The 23,991-nt window shown below is 35.1% G+C and overlaps 1 protein-coding gene across 6 annotated transcripts in view; it reads left to right on the forward strand.

Annotated features, from left to right (window-relative positions):
• The window catches only part of PIBF1 (progesterone immunomodulatory binding factor 1), a 203,085-nt gene that overhangs the window by 67,711 nt on the left and 111,383 nt on the right, over positions 1-23,991 (forward strand). The window lies entirely within an intron of this gene.

Raw genomic sequence — 23,991 nt, forward strand, 5'->3', positions numbered from 1 at the left:
ATCATATTCTGGGTGGTGGAAAGAGAATGGAAAATAGCAATGTAGTGAATCCAAGTGAAGTTACTGAATATGAACATTAAAGGAACAGCATTGGACAGTTCCTAACAGTGAAGGAACTAGTATAATGTTAGTATTAGTATTAGTATCTTGGTTAAATAAGTATGTCACTTACTAAGAAAAAAATGAATCGGATTGAGTCAAGTTTCTCCTCCACAACTGTAGATATTTATATATTCAACAATATTTATTAGCCACCTGCTTTGTGCCAAGCACTTTTTCTGTACCGAGATTGAGGTTTTAATAGGACAAAAGGGTCTCTTGTCTCAATGGAACTTGCATTCCTAAGGCATTAATCAGAAAACATACAAATAACAAAATAAAGAAGATAATTTTAGACAGTAACAATTATTTGAAAGATATAACAAAATGCTATTCAGGGAAAATGAGATTATCTAAATGGACATTTTTTGCACCCTGAGTGATAAAAAGGGAAGGGACTAGTCATGTGAGGACTGGGGAAGCCTATTACCCATGTGGCCTTCCTGAAAACCCTACTTGAAATTGTAACCTCACCAAAGAACTCATGAATTGATACATCAAAGTATAAAAGAACTGGCAGTGAATATTGAATGTAAAATTAATCTTAACTATTGTTATTCTAGTTACAACACACATTATAACATAATTGTGAAGGGAAAATTACAAAATAAAAATAATTTAACAAGCAGAATAAAAAATAGCAGCAACTTATAATTAGAGAATTGATGGTAAGAAGAAATAGTATTATGTATAAAATATTGTATAGTCATAATTTTCTTCAACTTCATAAGAATGAATAGTTTTATCAAGAAATACATATTTAAAGGTGGTAGCTGCTTTTTGTCTGAGCCTGTCTGCTCTCACTATCTTGAGAGTGTATTATCCTTTTCTAATAAATCTGCTTACTTGGCTTAATATATATATATATATATATATATATTTAAGTATATCACTTAAAGTCATGAATGAAACCTTTAATTAAACATGATATACTATGATATATAACAGGTGATATACAGTACTTATTATCAGAGGAGTGAGGGAAAGAAAGCACAGACCTTATAACCAAAGATAGATAATAAAGCAAACAGCAAAGAAGAAATATAAATTATTAAGATGGAAGAAGTCTGAAAGTATCTTTTCTGACAACAGTTGTAAATGATGAATTCCCTATGTGTGTGTGTGTGTGTGTGTGTGTGTGTGTGTGTGTGTGTGTGTGTGTAGGAAAAACACAGTTGGGACAAAACTAAAACTATATTCTTTTCACATTAATAAGTGACTCAGGATGTTTTAAGATGGAAAAGATAAAACGGTTAAAATAACAGAATTTAAAACTATTCTACAATGGTTTCAAAAACTGTTTTAAAATAATAATTCGAGATCTTGAGAATCCCTCTGTAATGACAGTATGTACACTATGAAGATATGGCAGTCGGGGAAGGACAAAGGGTGAAGGGGGTCAAAGATATGGTGGCAAAAGGAGACTAGACTTGGGATGGTGAGCACACAATGGAGTGTACTGATGTTGTATTATCAAGTTGTACACCTGAAACTTATATAATGTTATTAACCATTGTCACCCCAATAAATGTGTTTCAGGGAAAGTCCTGTTGTCCTACTTGTGGGTTCCATGCCCACACCCAGACTGCTCAATTGTTGCCAGAGGTGATGGTCACATGTATAAAACCCTGTTTGGGGCCAGGGATAGCTTCTAGATAAAAGTCCTAGATAAAGGGGTGCTGAACAGATACTACAATGAATTCTTTACTTCAGTTCCTGATGAACAAATAATTGATGAAGTAGGAAAACAGTGCTCAAAATGTAAACAAACTAGAATGCATAAGCACCTTTTGATTGAGTCCAGCTTAAGGCTACATTCAAGTTATGATCAAAGATATATTTAAGTGTGTGGCTCATTAACTGGCTTAGAGAGAATGTTGGTAGTAAGACCAAAGTTTCAGGCCCATTTGTCTTACAGACCTCATAGTGGGGTTGGGGACAACGGGGAAGGGACCATGAGTTCCATGGTCTTTTCTCAGTCCAGCCAGCTGCCACACAAATGTGTGATTTTGGGTCACAAGTGGAGAGAGTAGATAGAACAAATGTGTAAAGACTACTAGAAAAAGTACTCAAGTACATGTCCTCCTTGTGACTTATCAATAATGTCAAATGAAGGAAAGCACATGATTATTATGTCTACACTCTTTCTGATGCTTTCTTAGAAATCTAGAGTCATAATTGGCCACTGTACATGTGAACTGAACAAGAAAGACCGAGACACAGAGAGAGAGGGAGGGAGGGAGGAAGGGAGGGAGTTTATACAGGTTTCTTTATAGGCTGCTGCTCTGTTGCTTTGGGGGAAATTTTCATAGATTTACATTTGGTAAATATATCCACATCCAAAAAAAGATATGTATTAAAAATTGGAATGCCAGCTGACTAAGTCAACTTATAAAAATTTCAGTTAAAAGTAAGATATTTTCCACGATTATTTTAAAATATGATGTTTACTGGAAGGAAAGTCCAGAGAATTACCACAGATGAAGTGTGAGTGTATTTCTCCCACTTGTAAATGAGCTCCTATTTCCTACAGTGTATATTCTGGTCCACAATGAGTCATTTTCAACATGTTTCAATTTAACTCCTAATACATTTTTAAACTTGGCAGGCATATTTAGATGAACATTACTTCCAGTTTTAGAGACTGCTTCTAAATTATACTTCAGTATTACAGTCATCATGAAAAGTCTTTTCAGTGAGAAGGAAACAGGATTGATTGGAAGTGTATGTTTTAGGGGAGGAAAAAAATGGTTACCACTGAATAAAAAGCAAATAGTGAAGCTTTTAAAAATTTTGTTACTACATAAACCCTCTTAACATTATTTTTAAAAGTTGTAATAATGAGATCTTTTTTATTGATAGAAGACAGTTAAAAGAAGAAAAGATAATTTACCCCAGATAATAAAGTTAATATTTATTGATCTCTTACTATGCCGAGCGAACTTGAAGTGTTTTATATGTATTAAGTTTTTTAATACCTACTTAATACGTAGTAGCTTATTTTCTATAAATCATTCAGGCTTTGTTTGTATTATAAAACATGGAGCCTGGCACATTTCTACATACAATGAGAGCTCTATCAGTGTTTTTAAAAGCTAATGCCTTTATGGAGAGCTTTACATATTGGCAATTCTTCAATCTTCTGGTAGATTTCAGTTAACCAACCTGTCCATTGTTACTATTTTAGCACTATTTTTATTATAATTTTTACACTGTACTTTATTATTTTTAACTCATTAAAAGTTTTCAAAAAAATCTAGAGTTGGGGGCCGGCCGAGTGGCGCGTTGGTTAAGAGCTGGCTTGGGACGCCAGAGGGCCTCGGTTCGGATCCCACATATGAGGGCCAGTGACACTGCCCTCCACAGCTAAGATGCTGAACAACAGCTCAACCTGGAGCTGGGCTGCCATGAGTCACCGGCGACGGCATAGGCTGCAGCCACTGCTGCAGTGGGTTGCCATGGGCTACCGTATGTAGCCAGCAGCCAGCGTGAGTGGCCAGCAGCCACAGTGAACGGCTGTCCAGAAGCCGGCGACTGATCTGCCTCGCCCAGGAAGAGCGCAATGATGGTGCCAACTTGGGCCAGTGAAGCAACGTCCTCCACAACTAGACTGAAGAACAAAACGACAGCAACTTGTCTGTTCCCCTTCCCCCAATTCCCCAGAGCTGTTCCCATCCCCTAATTCCCATTAAAAATCTTTAAAAAAAAAAAAATCTAGAGTTGGGAAAAACTTAGAGATTACTGAAAAATCCCAATCACTTTGTGAATGAGGAAACAAATCTCAAGAAGCTATTAATATATGATTTGTCCTCAGTTATTTTGTTATTAGAAGCAGAGCTAGAAGTAGACATCTGTTTTCTTCGTTCCCATCCCAGTTCATTCTGCCACCAATTATGTCATACTATTAGTAAACAGTATATGAAGCACAGTATGTGTGATGTTAAAGCATAAGTAGGTACATTTTTGCTCTCCAATATACATGTTTAAAACAACCACAAAATTCAGAATGATACTGTATTAATGTCCTGTGGTGGACATAATAAATTACCACAAACTTTGGTGACTTAAAACAGCAGAAATTTATTATCTTGCAGCACTGGAGGCCAGACATCAGAAACCAAGGTGTGTCTGCAGGGCAATACACCCTTCAAAGCTCTGGGACCCATCTGTTCCTTGTTTCTTCCATCTTCTAGGGGGCACTAGGCATTTCTTGGCTTCCTTGGCTGTGTCCACATCACCCCAGTTTCTGCCTCTGTCTTCACATGGCCTCTGCATGTCTCTTCTAAGGGTACATGTGATTGCACTTAGGGCCACCCAGATAATCGAGGACAGACTCTTCCTCTCAAGGTGTTTAACTTAATCACATTTGTAAAAAACCCTTTGTCCAAATAAGGCCACATTCACAGTTTCTAGGGATGATGAGCATGTGGACATATATTTTGGGGAAGGGCCACTATTCAACCCACTACATATTCCTTTTAAGTCACTTGAATTAGTATTTACTTCAATAAGAGTAACATTTTATTTTTAAATTTTCCAACCAGAATTTTACAAAGTGTCCACTATTTTAGGAGTGATTAAAATTCCATAAGGTTGGGTTATTTTTTCAACCTACTAATGTGACAATTAGCAAATTACTCTCTTGAACAAATGGCACCTTAGCAATTCTAGACGCTGTACCATATGATGATATATGACTCATTATGAATTAAAAGCCATCCTACATGATTTTTAGTAATAACATCATAGTAGTGACATTAAGTGTGAAAGAAACAGTTGGACATTTTAAAGACACTGTAAAAATCTAGCTTTAAAGTAAGCTATATTAACTTCATTTAGACCATTTTTTTCTACATAGCAATTAAACTTTGCTTCACTGTAACAGGGATTTATTAAATAAGATCTCGAATGCTTTAATAATAAAATGGCTATTTCATGTATTCTTTTGTTCTGTTTTTTCTTTTCATTGAACAAACTTTTAGCCCTTCCTGATTTTAATAAATGTTTATGTGCTACCTAGATATTTCTATGGTACTCGGATATGCCACATATGTGTTCATTCAGTTTCTCCTTTTGTAGAAGTCATTACTAGATGTGAAGAAATTCTAAAAATCATTACTAGATGTGAAGATATTCTCAATTCCTGTTAGCTATTAAAGTGTGTTACTATAAATGAAAGAAGAAACATAACCAATATATATAATTCTGTGGTTCATAGAATTAAATGAGATTTATTATACAATTTTAAGTTCTCAATAAATGTTAACAATTATTTATTATCATCATCCAGTCACTTGATTTTTAAAGTAAGATGTATCTATGTTCTCATTCCAGAGCCATAAAGATAACTGGTTAGGAGCAGTCTCTGACCAGCTCTGGTAAAACTGTTTCATGCAGATGATAACCTTCACTATTACAAAGCTCTCTAAAGAAAGAGGTTCCTTTCCTAAACTTACCATATATTTTAATGGTTAGCAGTTCACATTGTTGGGATTTCCCACAAATTTTTGTAACTTTTAAAATATATATACATGTGTTCTTTTCAAACTTAAAAGGCAATTTGTTTTCATTTTATAAATGTAAAGTCTATATATTTCTAAAAACCAGGAAATGAGTTCATGTATCTTCAAACAGCAGGACTTAAGTGACATCCACATATCTATTATTAGAATTCAGATGTTTTCTTTTCATTCACTGGGATCCCAAATGTGAATTTTTATTAGCTAGATTATTCATAGATACTCTAATGATGCCTATCATTTCTAAAATTCTTTCGACCAAAATAGGAGATGGAAAATGCACAAAAGAATACATCTCCCTGCCTGCAGGCAAGAGCGCACCTAGATCCTTCTAGTCCGATAGGCTGACCATAGAGAAACTCGTAAAGGAACTCATGTACCTGTAAGTGACAAGGAGATGTTAGCTTTGAAATAGTTTACAGGAAAATTAAGGTATGGCTAATGCAAATAGCGTGTCGTGTATGAGAATGGAATGTTCTCTATGTTGGTGCCACGAAACATGTCTATTCTTATTCATTTGTCATCTATGCCATTGGTTACACTCTTCATTTGGTCCAGATAGGTCAACAGATGTTTAAATGAGAAATGTGTGTTGTGAAATTCAATCATTTGTATATAGTAAACAGGTTTTTTTTGTTTTATTTTAGCCCAAAGTAATAGCATTTATAAATCCGAAATTGGACTCCTTAACTAAAGTGCTAATCTCTAATTTTTGAAAATGAAAACTGTGAACTGAGTGCTTCTAAAATAAAACAATTTGTTAACCAGTTTTTCATGTGCTAACTGCTGTGTACTTCCACTTGGTATCCAATATAGCCAGTAATGCCTCTTTTTATTATAAAACTACACCTTCCCCATCACATTCAATAGCCTCCTTAAATATTAAGCATTCCATTTATAAGAAATTTGTAAGCTCTGATTGCCTTTCTGCAGGCTTATGTACCAGTTTTATCCCACAAATTTTAGGCAATGCTACATTTACAAATAAGTTATACCGAGGCATAGGTAAAGTTTATGGCTCCTTAAACCATACTTACATCTTTGATAATAGTGAGTACTAGAGCAATATTGAATTGTATGGCTCAAATGTCTCATGAACTTTCAATAGAAATATTAGCCATAGTAATTGAGGGGGTTTGTTTGGATAGAACTATGGGAAAAGGGTCTAACTTCTCTTTTCAGGAAATGTATTAAAATTATGATTTAATTTTATAAACACCTGGATGAATTTTTAATTGCGGATACAATCTGATAAATGTTACAAATTTCTTCCTATATAGTTGTACATAAAGTAAAATTCCATATAGTGAAACTCATTTTCCTTTACCATTTTATAATAGAACCTAATGGAGCTTCTTAATCACCATGACCACCTCTTCCCGTGAGAATTGAGTCTTCGTAGGCCAGTTCTGTTGTCTGCTTCCCTTAATTCTTTAATGTGGATGAACCTAGGGTTTTCTTCTAGTCAATTCCAAATGTTTAACATTGCTTGCCTCATTCCCTTTTATTTTAAATGAGAGCAAATATTATGAACTCTGCACTCTGCTGTGTACATCAGAGGCAAAAGAGAAACATATCTCTCCCCATGGTTTCAGAGGAGAATGTGGAGGAAAACATGTATGTTGCGCTCAGGTTTCTCTGTGGTAGAGTGTGAACTAATAAAGAGCTAAAATATCCTAGATTTTTCCTGTGGTGGTCTAGAAATTATTCAACTCAATATTCATTGAACCTTTGTGCATGACACTGTAGAAGAACTTAAAAATTTAAGACACTATTTCCATTTCCAAAGAACTAAAAGAATAAAGGTGTATATATTTATATGTTAAAGCAAAATATTACATATCTTAAGGAATCTGTAGTGGTCTATGAATGTCCCTGTATTTTAATGGAGTGTTGAGAATGATCTTTTAGAAGAGGTGATATATGAAACAAGCATGTATTCTAAGTATGGATTTTGATGTGCACATCTGAGAGAAGGGCATTCCAAAAACTTGATAAACCTGGCCCGGCCGAGTATCTCAATTGGTTAAGAGCTCGCTCAAGAGTGCAAACTGTGAGCAACAGGGTTGCCAGTTCAATTCCCGGCCCAAGCTGAGCTGCCAACAGATGGCAGGATGTCTCAGCTTAAAAAAAAAAAAACTGAACAAAAACTTGATAAACCTTTCTATATATGTAGGAGGAAAAAAATTAAAGGATTGTCAGGAAAAATAGATAATTTGGTGCACAAGTAGGTCAGAGATAGATAGTTTCATGTTTTGGTGGGCCTAAGATGTCAGAATAAAGAGCTTTATATGCCTTAGTGAGCAATGCAGGGTAACATCATGAAAACCACATTTTAGATAATTAACTTGGCAATAATATCTGTATATATATTCAAGGTAATTCAAGATACCCTGGAGTGCCAGCAGTCTAGGTGAGAGGCAACAATCCCTAAATTGGTATGATTGCATAGGAAATGGATAGGAAAATTGGTTTTAGAAACAATTAGGGGATGGTTATTGGTGGGGATTTTTCCACCCTGCTCTCGACTCACCCTTCTTCTCAGAGAAAAGAAATTTCTAATATGTTGAGATCATATTCCAAGACATAGTTTGGGCTTCTAATTGGGTGGTCTCTAGCTAAAAGGTCCCAGGCATGAGAACAGCTTGGTCTTCCACTTCCTCTTTTTCTGTGACTGAGAAAACAGGGCTAGCACTCACTTACACCTCCTTTCAATCTTCTGCAATATATATACACCCTGAAGTATTGAGTCTCCAGGAGCCAGCCGGTGTTAATGAGATTGGGGTTAACGGCTGCTCTTAAACTTTAAACCTATCACATTCTCCTTCCCTCTCTACCAGAGACCTCTGAATTGAAGATTTCACAATAAACCCAGCTAATAATATAATTTTATATACCATTTGCTCCTGTCTGCTTTACACCTGTTTTTCAAGAACGCCATTGTAAGGGATGCTTATTTTAATGGAGCACTACACATTTCTTGGATTTCCCCAAACATTATGTAAAGCACCCAATCCCGCTATCTCCACAAGGAAGTGGATCCTACAGTCTGCACTCATGAAAGAATATAATTTTGTTTAAGAATATAATAATGTTTAAGAATACTGTTTCTGGAGGTGGAGTGCATAGGTTGTGATACTATTGTTACTAGATGCGTGGGAAAGTTATATAACTTCCATGCCTCAGTTTTCCTCATCTATAAAATAAAGGTAACAGTAACTTAGAATTGTTTTGAGGATTAAATGAGTGTTTGACATAATGTTTGTCATATTAAATATTATTGTGGTATTCAGTGACTGACTAGATTTGAAAGTATTGAAGAGTTATCAGTGATTTCTACAAAATTTTCTGGATAGTTGAGATGACAATGATTTTATTATCAGAAATAGGACTTTCAGAAATAGAACGAATTCATGAGTGAGTGAAGGTTATGATTTTGATTTAGGACCTGTACTTGAAGTTCCAAAGCACCAATCATGTCACTTCATAAGGTATATAAAAGTCTAGCCACTGTGCTGTACCCATGAAACTAATATTGGATTGTCGGAAAAGTCATGACTCATTTTTGCAACGAAAAACATAGAAAAAATACGGCATGACTTTTCCGACAACCCAGTATAATATTGTGTGTTTACTGTAATTGGAAAATAAATTAATTTTAAATAAATAATGTTAAAGCACCAATCTTGTGTAATATATAGTGTGTAGATACATGGAAATAAGGACCTCAAGCCTGGGAAAACATCAGGCCTAGAGTTAAAGATTTGGGACACGTTAACACTGCTGAAACTTACAGTAAGAACTCCAAAATTGGGGGAGTTCTATTAATCCCCAAACTGATAAACAGGTTCAGTACAATTCTGATGAAAAACTCAGCAGATTTTTTTAAATAGAAATTGATAAGCTAATCTAAAATTTACGTGGAATTTCACAGTACCCAGAATATCCAGAACAATTTTTAAGAAGGATGAAAATGCCAGGGTAATTCATATGTAATTTATAGTCTTTTCAACAATAGGCTTGAACATTTTGATATCTATATGCAAAAAATTCCTGAACCTCAACCCTTACCTTACACACAATATAAAAATTAATTCATAACCATTCATAGACCAAAATGTAAGAATTAAAACTAGAAAAAAAAACAAGAAAATCTTACTAATCTTTGGTTAATCAAAAATTACATTAAAATTACATAAATAGAACAAAGATCATGAACCGTAAAGAAAAAAATTGTTATTTCTTATCAAAGTAAGAAATTTTTGCTCTTTTGATAAGAAAGGAAAAGACAAGCCACAGACATGGGGAAAATATTTGCCAAACACATATCTAATAAAGGACTTGTATCCAGAACTCTTACAACTTAAGAAGAAAACAAACTCCCCAATTTTAAAAATAAATAAATAATGGCCAAAGGATTAGAATAGACATTTTCCAAAAGACCAAGAAACAAAAGATGCTCCACATTATTACTCATCAGGAAAGTGAAAACTAAAACCACAATTAGATACCACTATAACCACTAGAATGGCTGGATTTTAAATACTGACATTTCCAGATGTTAGCAAAAGTGTAGATCAACTGGATTGACCATTCCATTGTTGGTACGAATGCAGAATTGTAAAGTCAGTTTGGAAAACAGTTTGACAGTTTCTTATAAAGTTAAATATGTACTTACTATATGATCCAGCAGTCCTACTTCTAGTTATTTACCAAAGAGAAATAAAAGCATACACGTATGTTCACACAGAGCTTGTATGTAAATGTTTATAGCAGCTTTATTCATAATAGCCCAAAACTGAAAGCAGCCCAAATATGCATCAGCTGGTGAATGTATGAATAAATTTTGGTATAAACATTCCAGGGAATAATACTCAGCAATATAAAGGGAACAAACTATTCATACATGCAACAACATGGCATTATGTTGAACTATTGAATTTCATTTATATAATATTCTAGAAAAGGGAAAACTAGTGACACAAATCAGATCAGCCAGAGGTAGGATGAAGGACTTGACTTCAAAGCAGCACAGAGAATCCAGGAGGATGATGGAAATGTTCTGTTGCATGATTGTCGTCATAGTTACATGACTAAACATTTGTCAGAACCCATAGACTTGTACACTTAAAATTGGTTAATTTTATATGTGTAAACTATATCCCATTAAAGCTGGCTTTTTAAATTTTTTTTTAAAGATGTAGCCAGTGGGTGTTTGTGCCAATGTTCAAATCTATTTCTGTATTTTCATTGCAGGGTTGGGAAGATCAGACAAAAAAATCATTGAAAATTTAAGATTTCTTCTTTTCAGATGACTGTGTGAGTGAGAACTGGCATGTAAGAGGTTAAATTGTGAAGTTGCTGAGGCAGTAGCTATAAACAAATGGGAAAGGGAGCAACAGGGCCTTTAGCTTCTAGGTGCTGCCAGGTTAGTGGAAACTTAAGGTTTTTTTTCTTGTGGAACATGGGAGAACTAATCATTTTAGCAGAGTAGAGGCACTTTGAAAGGGAAAGTTCGGAAATGTAATCAAGAAGTGATAATGAGGAAGTTAAAGTATTCTGGTTTCCAGGTCCAGTGGAGAACTCCGATCCTTCAAACCAAAGAAGGAATGCTCTCAGAGGCAGGAGTGTAGGAAAGGAAAGAAAATTCTGAAGTTTTAAAGCAGAGTTGGGGGGGGGGGGGGGAGGCGGTGGGGGCAGGAATCTGAAAAAGCCTTTGCTGAATAGATACTCATCTTCATCAAGAGGAAGTCATCCATGAGAGTGAAGAGGGCCCTGAATGACCTGAGAGTCTTAATAAAAGACAGCAGTTTTTGGAACAACCCTGTAGATTTGAATAACTTTATTCCAAGCAGCAAGTAAGAGCCAGGCCATGGACTTGGTAAGCATGTGGTCATTAGTATTCCACGGCTTCTCTTAATTCAAATCAGAGCGAGACCAGATCCAGCCCGCCATCTATTTTAGTCCAGCCCACAAGCTAAGAATGTGGTTTTTTTCAATATATATTTTTAATTATTAGAAAAAAATCAGAAGAATATATCATGACACAGAAAAATTATATGAAATTCAAATGTTAATGTCCATCAATAAAGTTTTATTGGAACACAGCCACACTTATTTGTTTATATATTGTCTATGCTAAAACTGCATGGTTGAGTTGTTGCAACAGAGACTTTATGGCCCTCATAGCCAAAGTTTTTAACTCTGGCCCTTTCCAGAAAAAAAAAGCCCTTATCTAAAGCATTTATGTTGGCTTTTCAGCAGCTTCAGTTAAGTAGCAGTGGTCATTTGGTCATTATCCATCCTCTCCATGACCATTCCCAGGCCTGAGTAGGTAGGTGGGTCACCGCGGTAGACTGCTCCGTGGATATCAGCAGTACCCATTCCTGTGCATCTCTTTAGCTGGGTAAATGAAAAATTACTAGACTTGGGAGACGTACTCTATTTCTTGGTACGGAATGTTACATTCCACTGGCTGAAAGAAAAATCAGATTCTGTGCTTCCGAAATTCCTATGTTTTAAATAATTAGAACATCTCATAGTTCATAGGAAACATGATGAGAACATCCTGGCTTGGCCAGGAAAGCATGTAAAGTCACCTATCATTTTTCTCATCACAGGCTTTAAAAAAAATAATGAATATTTAATTTTATTCAGCAAACGCATAGTGCTTACTGTACCAGCACAGTTTTAAGTGTTTTACTAATATTAACTATTTAATCCTCATAACATGATTAGATATTTACCATTATTATTCCCATTTAATAGATATGGAAACCAAGCACAGGTAGCAAGGGGCAGGTGTGCGATTTGAACCCACACAGTTTGGCTTCAGAATCTTGCTTAATTTAGTGATATGTAAATATTCTAAATTACACTATATAAAAGAATACTTTAGTCTCATCACATGAACCTTGAGGTCATTTGAGGCACTTTTTGAACCATCTAACAGTTTTCTAAAATATATTCCTGTCACTGATTTTTGTATGGTTTTCACTTTGAATCCCTAGATGACACTGTTGTTGTATTTTCATTTTTAGCCACAAGTATCCATTAAAATACATTTTTTCCACTTGTTCTGCTGCGTTTTTTATCTTAAAATGAGGTTACTTATATTTCTCTATTAAACAGTCTTTAAAACCTATTTTCAGTGTAGCTGTGAGGCTACATTCTAGAAATAAGTATTAAATCTGTGTTGAATGTCTTTGCTTCTATGTTTGGTTCCTTCAAGTGAACAATATCTGCATTCAAAATTTGCATTGATTCTGATCTTTGCAAGCCTTAAATCTCCAACCCAAAACACAGGTTTTCCTCCACCCTTGGAGAGACTTTATGTGTTTTATTCTTTTTGTGGAGATCCCTCACCTCTTTTCTTCTTCATCTTTCAGTCATGACCTTGTCTCTACTACCTTCTTCCTTGAGTTGTGTCTGTCCATGCTTACCTGCCAGTAGTGAGTTGCTGGAGATCGTGAACGTGTTTTTGGTACATGCTTTATTTTTTTATTTGTTTCAATATTTTTTTCTCTCTTGGATACAGCATATTATAGTGTAAGAGCCCAGAAATTTGAGGCAGTCATGGGTGCAAATTCCAGTTTTGCTACTTGGGCAAGTTATTCACTTTTCTGAGTTTTAGTTTCTTTATCTCTAAAAAGAGACTAATCCTAAATTCTGTGTTAGCATTTTGGAGATGACTAAATGGAAAATGCACACGCACACAACTCATGTGAAAAGCAAATATAACGTGCTGAAAGGTTAGGTTCCTTTCCTTTGTATTGGTCTCTACACATGCTGACGAGGAGTTGTGCCAATTCAAGTTTTCTCTTTACAATTCCTCTCTGACTTTTGAGCACAAGCCACTCACAGCCCACTGGATTAGCCTTGCTTACAATAGCAAGTGGGGAAAGGAGAGGAGGCCGAGCAATAACAGCAGCGCCAGCTCCCCAGCAGCTCAGGGAGGAGGAGCAGCCTTCCTACGGAGGAGCGGGCGTGGGAAAGTGTCGGAAGGAAAGCGGGGCGCAAGAAAACATTGAAGAAGGGAAGGCCTGTCTTCAAAATAATAACGCAGAATGTTAGAAGTGTTTCATTTTTTTCATTCACTATATCATCTTTGATTATATTAGGTACTTTGTTATTTCATGTTTATCCTGTCATGTTTATATCTGTAAATACATGGTTTAAAAGATAGCTTGGTATGTAGATATCTTTTGGAATTTTATAAGTTTTCTCATTTGATAAACAGCTATAGAAATAAAAATATGACCATAATGTATGTGTTAACTAACTGTGCTAGCTGGCATAATATTGTATTTTATATCTACTTGTTTAAAAATACCAAAATAGTATTTGACAGAAAACCTAATAAGTAGTTCTTCAGTGTATTCAGTCTAATGAGAGAAATTCAGAGGTGGGAAACAGACCTAACAAAGTGATTTAGTTCTTCACATTATGATGTTTTTCTTCTTCATTTGTTTTACACGCTCTCATTGTAGACTTCACCACATTCTTGTGGGTAGGCTAGTGAATTGCACTTATATTCCTAAAATTGTTTGTACATTTTGCAACAAGTTTAACTCATCACAGAACTTAGATATATCACACTGTCATTTTATACTAACTTTGCTCCCTCTTCTCCATTTCTGTTTTTAGAATGTTTTTAGAATGTTGTCATGTCTCCTTCTATCACCTTAGTCATTAGCCAAACTATACATTCTTAGAAACTTTAATTTTTCTTGTAGTTCTGTCATACCTATACTAGAATCATTTTGGTTTCTTTTTTCTTCACTTTCTGTAATTTGTTTTCATCTTAAACTGACAACTAAACCTGGCAATAATAATCTTAATTCACTGATTTTTTTCATTTTTCTGAAAAGACTGTTCCTCATTGGATTTGAACCCAGAACTCAGGTTTCTAGACCACTCACTCACTATTCAGGAGATTCCTAGAGCCATCATGGAATTTCTTGACTCACTTTCAGAGCACTGATTTGTATACGTTAAGACACAGTGTTTGCCTGGTAATAGGAAGTTGGTCTAAATAAATGACTATTATATCCCCTCTTGCCTTATATAATAGCACTTTGTGTGTTAACCATAGTAAATTGATTTCCTTTCTTTGAGTTGTATATTATGGAAAAATAGGACAAAACCATGATTAGCCTTCATTCTGCTACTCTGTATACTTGACACTATTCATAAAAGCATCCCCCAAAAGTGCTTTTTCTTATGATTTTTTTAAAAGACTTTAGAGCAGTTTCAGGTTCACAGCAAAATTGAAAGGAAAACAGGTCTTATGACTTTTTAGATTCAGTTTTATGTATTCTGATTTTCTTGTTTAATATAGCCCAACACTGAGGTATAGATGGAAAGCAGCATGAAATAGTTTCAAGTGCTGTGATGCTCTGGTACAATAAATATCCTTGGTTCAAAGGATGATCCAAGCAGAATTTTAAGTGTTTGTTGTCATGTTGCCACAAAAGGGAAAACAGCTCCTCATACAAACCCTGTCATAAAATATTTTACTCTAATTTTATCTCATGCATGCTTTGATTTATTTTAAGGCAACATTCCGTTCATTATATTTGTTTCACTTAAGTACTTTTATCTTCACATACCTGCGGTACCTATTTTTTGCCTTTATAGGCTGGCCAAATATTACTACATATTGTTTATTTTATTAATGACATTACATATTTTATTTGATCATGATATGATAGATGCATTGCATTACTCTAAATACATGCTTGAAATTCTTATAAATCCATTGTACAGTTGTTAAACATACTCAGCGTTTTTAACTCTGCAAAAAAAGATCTCACATTCATTTAAGAATTAGCCTGTAAGCCAAAAATGACAGATGTAGTATTACAGCTGAGAAGTGAACTGGTTGAAGAAATCAGCTAAATGGCAGAAACATTTGGACAAACACCCAAACGCCTTTTAAATTCCTTTTTCTTATCCGAAAGTAATCATTGTTGCATCATTGATGGTGGTTTTATAAGTTTCTCTACCTACTTTCTTTTCAGTTTAGAAAATTTCACAATTGAAAGGGAAAGACCAATTACTAGAATTTTATTTCAGTGAAAGGAAAGCAGTTTCAGATGCCTTCTCTAATATAAATTGTTCTAAACATTTTTCTACCTTCAGAACTTTCACATGTTCAACACATTCCTATCAGTAAAATTCTCTCGAAACATACAGTGATTCTCTGTTAGAAAACAAACACATCCTACTAAGAGGCTATATTTCAATATAGGAAGTTGATGTTATCTGGATAACAGGATATTCTTATCTACCCTCCTTTCCAATTGATGTATAAATTGATATAACTGAAGAATATAACCATCATATTAGTATTTAAGTATTAAAATATAGTGATATGAAAAGTTATTTTTAAGGAAATATCTGTATATTTTCACAAATCTGCCTTCCAAAAGGTACTTGTGAGCTGTATTAATTCATATAAATGTAAATGTATATATAAATGTACATTGATTTGATATCTTCTGAAATATATAAAACTACATAAAAATGTTTTTTACTTTTTTAAAGTAACAGATTAAAAATTGTAGATTCAGTTGGGTAGAGCAGGGGTGCTTATTTCTGGTCAGAGATCTTTTAAATGTTTACAGGATATTAAAAAACTAATGAACCAAAGACTTAATTTACTAGACATTGATGATGTCATGGTAAGAACTTCATCTCTTATTTGGCTAATAACACTTTGTGGTAACAAGTAAACTATATCTCAGCCAAAATTATTCAAATGGAAAGTACTTTTCATTTTTTAAATTGCTCATATCAAAAAATTTTGAATTGCCTTTAGTATAATTACTTTTAAGTCAAACCATGTAATGTAAAAACAACTTTATTTTCCAACCTCCCTCCTCCCAGATATTTTTACCTAGTGATATCATCTCTTCAGGATGTATACCTTTTCTTTTTATATAACTGTGAATGTCCTTATATGCTTTTGATCTACCCAGGATACATGTCTAAATATGTATATAAGTAATGAGTAAAGTTTATATTTTTTTAAAGAAACATCAGAATACATGGATTAAAAGGAGAATATCCTCCAGCAAAGCAGACACAGCTGGGCTCCTGGTGCTTTTCACACACATCGCGGCGGTACTCACTGTGGTTACTTTATAGCACTGTCCTTAAAGCCGCCTTTAATCATAACGGCCTTCTCCCTTCAAAGATGTATTTCATGTTTGGAAATTCAGACTTTGTTCAGAGTAAAACCCATTGTGCACTGGAAGGGTGAATAAACTGGGTACTACTACTTGGTGTGGAAAATGAGGTGAGAAATTGGGGAGAAGCTAACTGTCTGACAATAGAGGAATAATTAAGAATGGAAAATTACGGAACCAATAAAAACAGTACTTAAGAAAGGGGTTTAATAGCATAGGAACATTTTTAATTCTATATGAATTCTATACAATTCTCATATAGTGTGCATAGCAAACATTTTTATATATAGTAATAATATCAAATACTGGTGAAAATGCGGAGAAACCATGTTTCGTACATGCCTGTTAGGATTTTGAATTGATCTTGCCAATGGGAGGAAAATTGGGCATTGTGTATTAAAATTTAAAATCCTTTGACCCAGCAATTCAATTTTATGATATCTTTCTTAGAGAAATATTCACTTGTTCACAGGAGACATTTTATTTAGGGTAGTGTTTGAAATATTGTGTGTAATTTTAAAAATTAGAAACAATCTAAATGTTCATCATTTTAGAATTAAACAAGTGAATTGGAATTAACTAAATGATTATGTCTATATTGTGGTCTACTATGTAGAATGAAAATGAAACAAATGAAAAGAATGAGGTACAGACATGCAAAGATCCCAAAACATACATGCTTGTTCAAATAACTATTTCCCAGTACTGTGAAATATAGCACTCATCCTGGTATTACCATTGCATTTGTTAAAAATTCAGCCTCCTTTCTTTTAGTTACAATTCTTATGGATTAGACTCTCTAGTAAGTCCATTAGTATAGTTTTGGTACATAATTTTAGCTACTGGTGTAAGATTCCACATTTCAAATCAATGTAAAGAATTTCTATTTCCTTCATATGTTTGATATATCTCTTCTTTAAACTGAAAAAGCCTATGTTATATAAACCTTGAACATGATACATGGCCACTAAATACTGTCTGATTAATCAATTAATTAAGTTCTAAAATAACAGGTTTTAGTACATCCTGGTAAACATGTCTTTGCTCAGATGTCACCTTAACAGAGAGATGCCTTCCCTGCCCAAACTCCTTAAAATAGCACTACCACTACTATCTCTATCATTCTCTGTTTCCTCACTCTGCTTTATTATTATTAATTGATGTAACTGAGCATGATCACCTTACGTTTGTTTGTCTATCTCCCTCCATTAGCATGTGAGCTAGAAGAGTAGTGATGCTATTGTGGTTCACTGATACCTAATAGTACCCCGTATATTTAGGTGTACAATAAATATTTTCAAATAAAATAGATGTTGAGGAATAAAATATTCTGGTTAATGGAAAGTTAGCCCTGTATAAAATAGCAGTTTTTAAAGAAGAAATTAAAATGTATACTTTTGTAAAAAGTATTGTCTCTTGTGCCTCATATATATTATGCTTTAAATATGTAGTTGGTGGATACTGGTTCATATAATATTAGATATAGATATACTATTGAGAGTAAGAAAAAAAATTTTAGAGGTAATTATAAACTCAGTTGTTTAGTATTTTAGCTTAAGACGATTAGCTTTCCTCAGCCAAAGCAGAAAAGCCACAAGAACAGTTTTTTTCTCAGCTCTTAGAGTAAGTGAATCATTAAGTGACTCATCCAGAGGCATTTTGAATATGTGGTCCAGGTCTAGAAATACTACAAAAATTCTCTGTAAAAAGAATGAAAATGAGTTTTATCCCCTTGAAATTAGAAATAGCAGATGCAAAGAGTAGTTAAGGAGCAGATTAGCTATTAGCGCAACCAAAATGAATAAGGGAATTGAGCATCAACTGACGGAGGCCTTATTACTAGAATAATGTGAAAGAGGAGTGTGACACCAAAGTAAAGTGGGGTTCTTGTCCCACCATGTAAGCAAGGTTGATTGTCACTTGATTAGAGATGGCAGCCTCTGCCCTTGGAAACTCCCACTTCCCACCCCAAAATCTACCATCCACCCAAGGCTTCCCCTCTCCAGCTTCAGGCCCATCTCTATTTCAAGGCACTCCTTTTACCTGGAGAAGGTTGATCTGCAGCTTCTGCCCCATTTGCATGTGGAATTTAGAATTATCCTCCTCACACAAAGGCTTTAGTGGTCCAACCCTGACTGTCTGCGTCCAGGTATTCTTGTAAAGCACAGTATTGTCTTTTATATTGACCCAGAGCACCTTTCAATACTTTCTGCCCCGTTGGTCTTCCCCATGCCTGCCTGACAACTGAAAAAACCCTTTCCTGAACCCTTACCAGTAACTGGAAATCTGTCACTTTGCTAGGCCTCTTTTGCTAGTTTTCCTTGTGCAAGTTCACTTCCTGTACTCTTTATCTACACACAGTTGTCCTCCTGTATGCAGACAAATGCCTTCCCTCAACTGCTCCGCTTCCTCACTTCCAAACCTGACAGCTCTTAGAATTTCTGAATGGAACGACCGCTTCCTCGTCCGGTGATTATGGGAACCTCACCACTGAATATAGCACTTTTTCAGTATTTTGCCTTGAGACTCCTGTTTATCAAATGAGATTAGATATCTGAGTTCAGAGTAAATATCCAATTTTAATGTTGGGGAAGCCATGAATGTTTTATGGAGAACATGGAAAGATCAGCTGTTGTTTCTCATTGGAATAAGAAACTAAGAGTAAATAAAAGGCTAATAATCATTTGGGTCTTTCATCAATAACCACCTTGTTGATAGAGTTGGGGACAAACCATGTACATTGCTTGACTTAATACATCAGGGTATAATGAATAAAACTTTCACTGTAGTATAGATGTAAAGACTGCTGTTTTCATATTGTTATGAAAACCACTATTTAGTATTCTATCTGGTGCTTCTGCTCAAATGAATTCTCTCGTTCCTGAGTATCCAGTGCCATGTTGCTGTCTCTCCTGTGGTTATTTCTCAGCATTGTAGAACATGCCATGCTACTTGGAGCTTAATTCCCTACAGCCTGAGAGCATTTCTTATGGGTTAGCTCCCCATCTAATAGCTGAGTTTTACGTTTTAACATATCCTGTCTTTTATATGTCCAGCCCAGAAATCTGTTGCTGGAACTCTTCCTTAAGAGCAAGCATTTCATTGTAGGACATTATATTACTATTTTTACAGTAGTATATAGATATTTATGGATGATTCTTATAAAAACTTCAAAAAAGAACAAAACAAAACCCAGTTCCAAATGTAGCATAAAGACTGATGTAGCCAAATTTGGAGCCTGGGGTGAGGTCGCTGTGAGGATAGTTGGAGATTCTGATTATACTTTATAGGAAATTTGACCTCTTACTATGCTGAACTAGAATGCCAAACATGAAGTTGTGAACATGTAAATAATATTGGCTTAGTTCAAATAAGATACTCACATTCAGAGGATAAGATGAGAAGATGAGTCAACACAGTAAACTGACAGGTTTCATTATCAAATCAAGTAAGAGGGAGTTACCTGAAACTATCATGCTGTGCTCTTGTCATCCATTCCTTGCTGCTGGAACGGCTTTTGCAGCTCTAATGTTTCTTCAGCATTTTTATGGTTCAAGTTAACAAATTAAAATGATAATAATTAATACAAAGATATAGTGATTTGAGACAGATTCTTTCATAGTGTAAACAACATGGAAATAGCCCTTTAAAATTACGGTTTGGTTCATAGAATTATCATTTGTTTTGTCAATTTATTAAACGTAATTTTCTCAAATTTCTAGGAGATAACTATTATTACTTAACTTTTCAACGTAAGGAAAGAATACTAGTGCTAAAAGTAACTTTTAAGTGCCGTATAATGAATAAAAAGAACAGGTAGAATCTAAAAGCTAAGTCTTCAATTTCTTATTTACAGTTTGTATTGATCTGAGAGTTACCCACAATGTCCTGAATCCATAAGAAGCAAACTTCACAGTTTAGTCTTTTCAAAACAAATTATTTTAAAGATCAATATCACATTCTAAATGACTTATCCAGAATTTATTTTAGTAATGAGGTCTAGTGTGTTCTATGGTTTAGCATACAAAATAGGTATTGATTTCACACATTTTATACATGTATATTTATTTACAAAACAACTTACCCCAGGGAGTACAGGGGCAGGCATTTTCACGTCAGTAAAATATTGAATTAATGAATTTTTGAATAAAATCGTTTTTCACTTCACAACCACGAGGAAGGCTATAATCAAAAAGAGACAATGATTAGTTTTGATAAAGATGTGGAGAAGCTGCCATCCTCATAATTGCTTGTGGGAATGCGAAATAGTCCAACCACATTGAAAAGCAGTTTGGCAGTTCCTCAAAAGGTTAAAAAAAAAAAAAAGTGGCCATATGATTTAGCAGTTCTTTTCCAAGGTGTATAACTAAGAGAAATGAAAACATGTTTACACAGAAACTTCTACATAAATGTTTATAGCAGCATTCTTCGTAGTTGCCAAAAAGCGGAAATATGTCTATCAACTGATGAACGGATAAACAAAATGTGGTATAGCCATGCGATGGGATATTATTCAGCCATAAAACATAATGATTCTTGCTACAACATGGATGAACCTTGAAAACATCAAAAGGCCACATATTGTATGATTCTGTTATGAAATACCCAGAGTAAACAAATCCATAGAGACAAAAAGTAGATTCATGGTTGCCAAGACCTGGGGGGTTCGAGTGGGGTAAGGAATGAATGGCTGCTAAATGGTCATGGGGTTTCTTTTTAGGGTGATGGAAGTGTTTTGTAATTAGATTGTGGTAATGCACAACTTTTGAATATACTAAAAAAGTGAATTGCACACTTTAAGTGGATGAACTTTATGGTATGTGTATTATGTCATTAAAAAATTTATCAGTCGGGTTCTCCTCCCAGCTCTCCAATTAACTAGCTGTGGGATCTTGAGCAAGTTACTGGACTTCTCCTTATCTCAGTTTCCTTACTTATATATCAGAAAGGTTAATGAAGAACTGTGATGGGCCGGCCCAGTGGCACGTTGGTTAAGAGCTGTCTTGGGACGCCAGAGGGCCCCGGTTCAGATCCCACATATGAGGGCCAGTGACACTGCCCTCTACAGCTAAGATGCTGAACAACAGCTCAACCTGGAGCTGGGCTGCCGTGAGGCGCCGGCGACGGCGTAGGCTGCAGCCCCTGTGGCAGTGGGTTGCCACAGGCTACCGTATGTAGCCAGCAGCCAGTGTGAGCGGCCAGCAGCCGCAGTGAGCTGCCATCCAGAAGCTGGCGACTGATCTGCCTCGCCCAGGAAGAGCGCAATGATGGTGCCAACTTGGGCCAGTGAAGCAACGTCCTCCACAGCTAGACTGAAGAACAAAAGGACAGCAACTTGTCTGTCCCCCTTCCCCCAATTCCCCAACACTGTTCCAATCCCCCAATTCCCCAGTAAAAATCTTTGGAAAATAAAAAAAGAACAGTGAGAGTTGAGTGAGGTACCATATGTCAAGCAACTGGTATGGTATCTGGCACATGGGATATTTCATCTCCCTTACTCACTTAGAGGGCCCTCTCCCTCCTTCCCCAATAACATATATTTCTTTACTCATGTGAGTGTGATCTTGTCTCTTTCGTTGAAGTATCTTGATATTCTGGGGTCTCGGGCAGGGCTAAAAAAAAAAAAATTATCAGTGTTTACTTGTCCATGTAAAAAGGTATTTTTATAGGTAACTACAATATTGCCACAGGGATATGAAAGACAGTTCAGGGAATATAATTAATAGTGTTGTAAATATTTTGTAGGGTGTCAGATGGTCACATGTCTTGTTAGGGAGACCACTTCATGGATGGGGTAGAGGCTTGATCACTGCACTGTACACCTGAAGCTGATGTTGTATAATATTGTATGTCATATATAATTAAATATATATATATATATATAGTCATGAGATATGGAGTATAGTGTGGGAATGGAGTCAATGGAATTGTAATAGATATGTATGATGGGGGGAGTGGGGAGTGGGGCGGCGGATTGGGGGAGGGAGGTTGTCACTTTGAGGGGTAAAAAGTATAACTATTGTACTGTGTTGTACAGCTGAAACTAATTAAATAATGTTTATTTCACAATAAAAATAAATTACTGAAAAAAATGCAAAGTATTTTTTAAATAAAATTGTAAGAATATATTTTATATATTCTTATATTTACATATAAGCTGACATTCACCTTAGAGCTTTGCTATATATTAAGTAACGTGTATGGAAATGAATGGAACTTCCACCAATATGAATGTGAGATACTTTTACCAAAGATAGAGTGCCGAGACCTAAGTTGTCTATAGCAAATATCGAATGCCTATCTTCTGTGATTACACTTTGAAAGGTATTGTTATTGTCGCTTACAAGAGTGAAATGACCTTTAAAAAACATTGGAAAGTTTATCTGACCTCAGAAATGTCAATTAAGAATATTGCTGTAGAGTCAAATATAGTTGGATTTGAGACTGTGCCTAAAATATACTAAGAGCTTCTTCCTGTAAAAGATATTATTTGATATCTCTGAGCCTCAGGTTCCTCATCTGCAAAATACCTAATGGATTGTTGCAAGGATTTCATGACGTACCATAAATAAAACGAACTGTACTCTCTGTTTCCTTGCCCTACACATACTTTGTTTCTTTTTCCTAGAACACTTCTCACCCCATACCACCACCTCCTCCCCCCTCCAATACAAACCAGGCTAGGTCTGTTCCTGTATGTCCCAGTTGAACCCCAGGATTACCCTAATGAAGCCTTTAGCCGACTCTATTGATACACTTCATGTTTATTTGCCTGGCTTTGCCCAGAAACCTTAAGTTCTTTAAGTGGGAAAAAAACCGTTTGTCTACCACTGCATACACATTTACCCAGCATATTGACTAGCTCAATAAATATTTGAATAAATTATTTTTACTAACATATCTAGCATTATATTGGCTTCATATAATAGCTCCCTGAAAAGGTATAATGCATCTGTATTTTGCTATTAGAACATAGTCAACCTGAAGCATTTTTAAATGTGTAATGTGTGGTGATTTATATGTTCAATGGAAATGTTTTGATTACTAGTTATACGTATGGAATGAAGAGAATGTTCCTTATCTGTGTTATACTGGACTACTTGTAGTTATATATTTATCTTTGTAATTTGTACAGTATGTTTTCTTGTAATATCCAAATATATATACTTACTAAAAATTTT

This window comes from Hipposideros armiger, unplaced genomic scaffold (genome assembly GCF_001890085.2).
Source record: "Hipposideros armiger isolate ML-2016 unplaced genomic scaffold, ASM189008v1 scaffold_174, whole genome shotgun sequence".
NCBI lineage: Eukaryota > Metazoa > Chordata > Mammalia > Chiroptera > Hipposideridae > Hipposideros > Hipposideros armiger.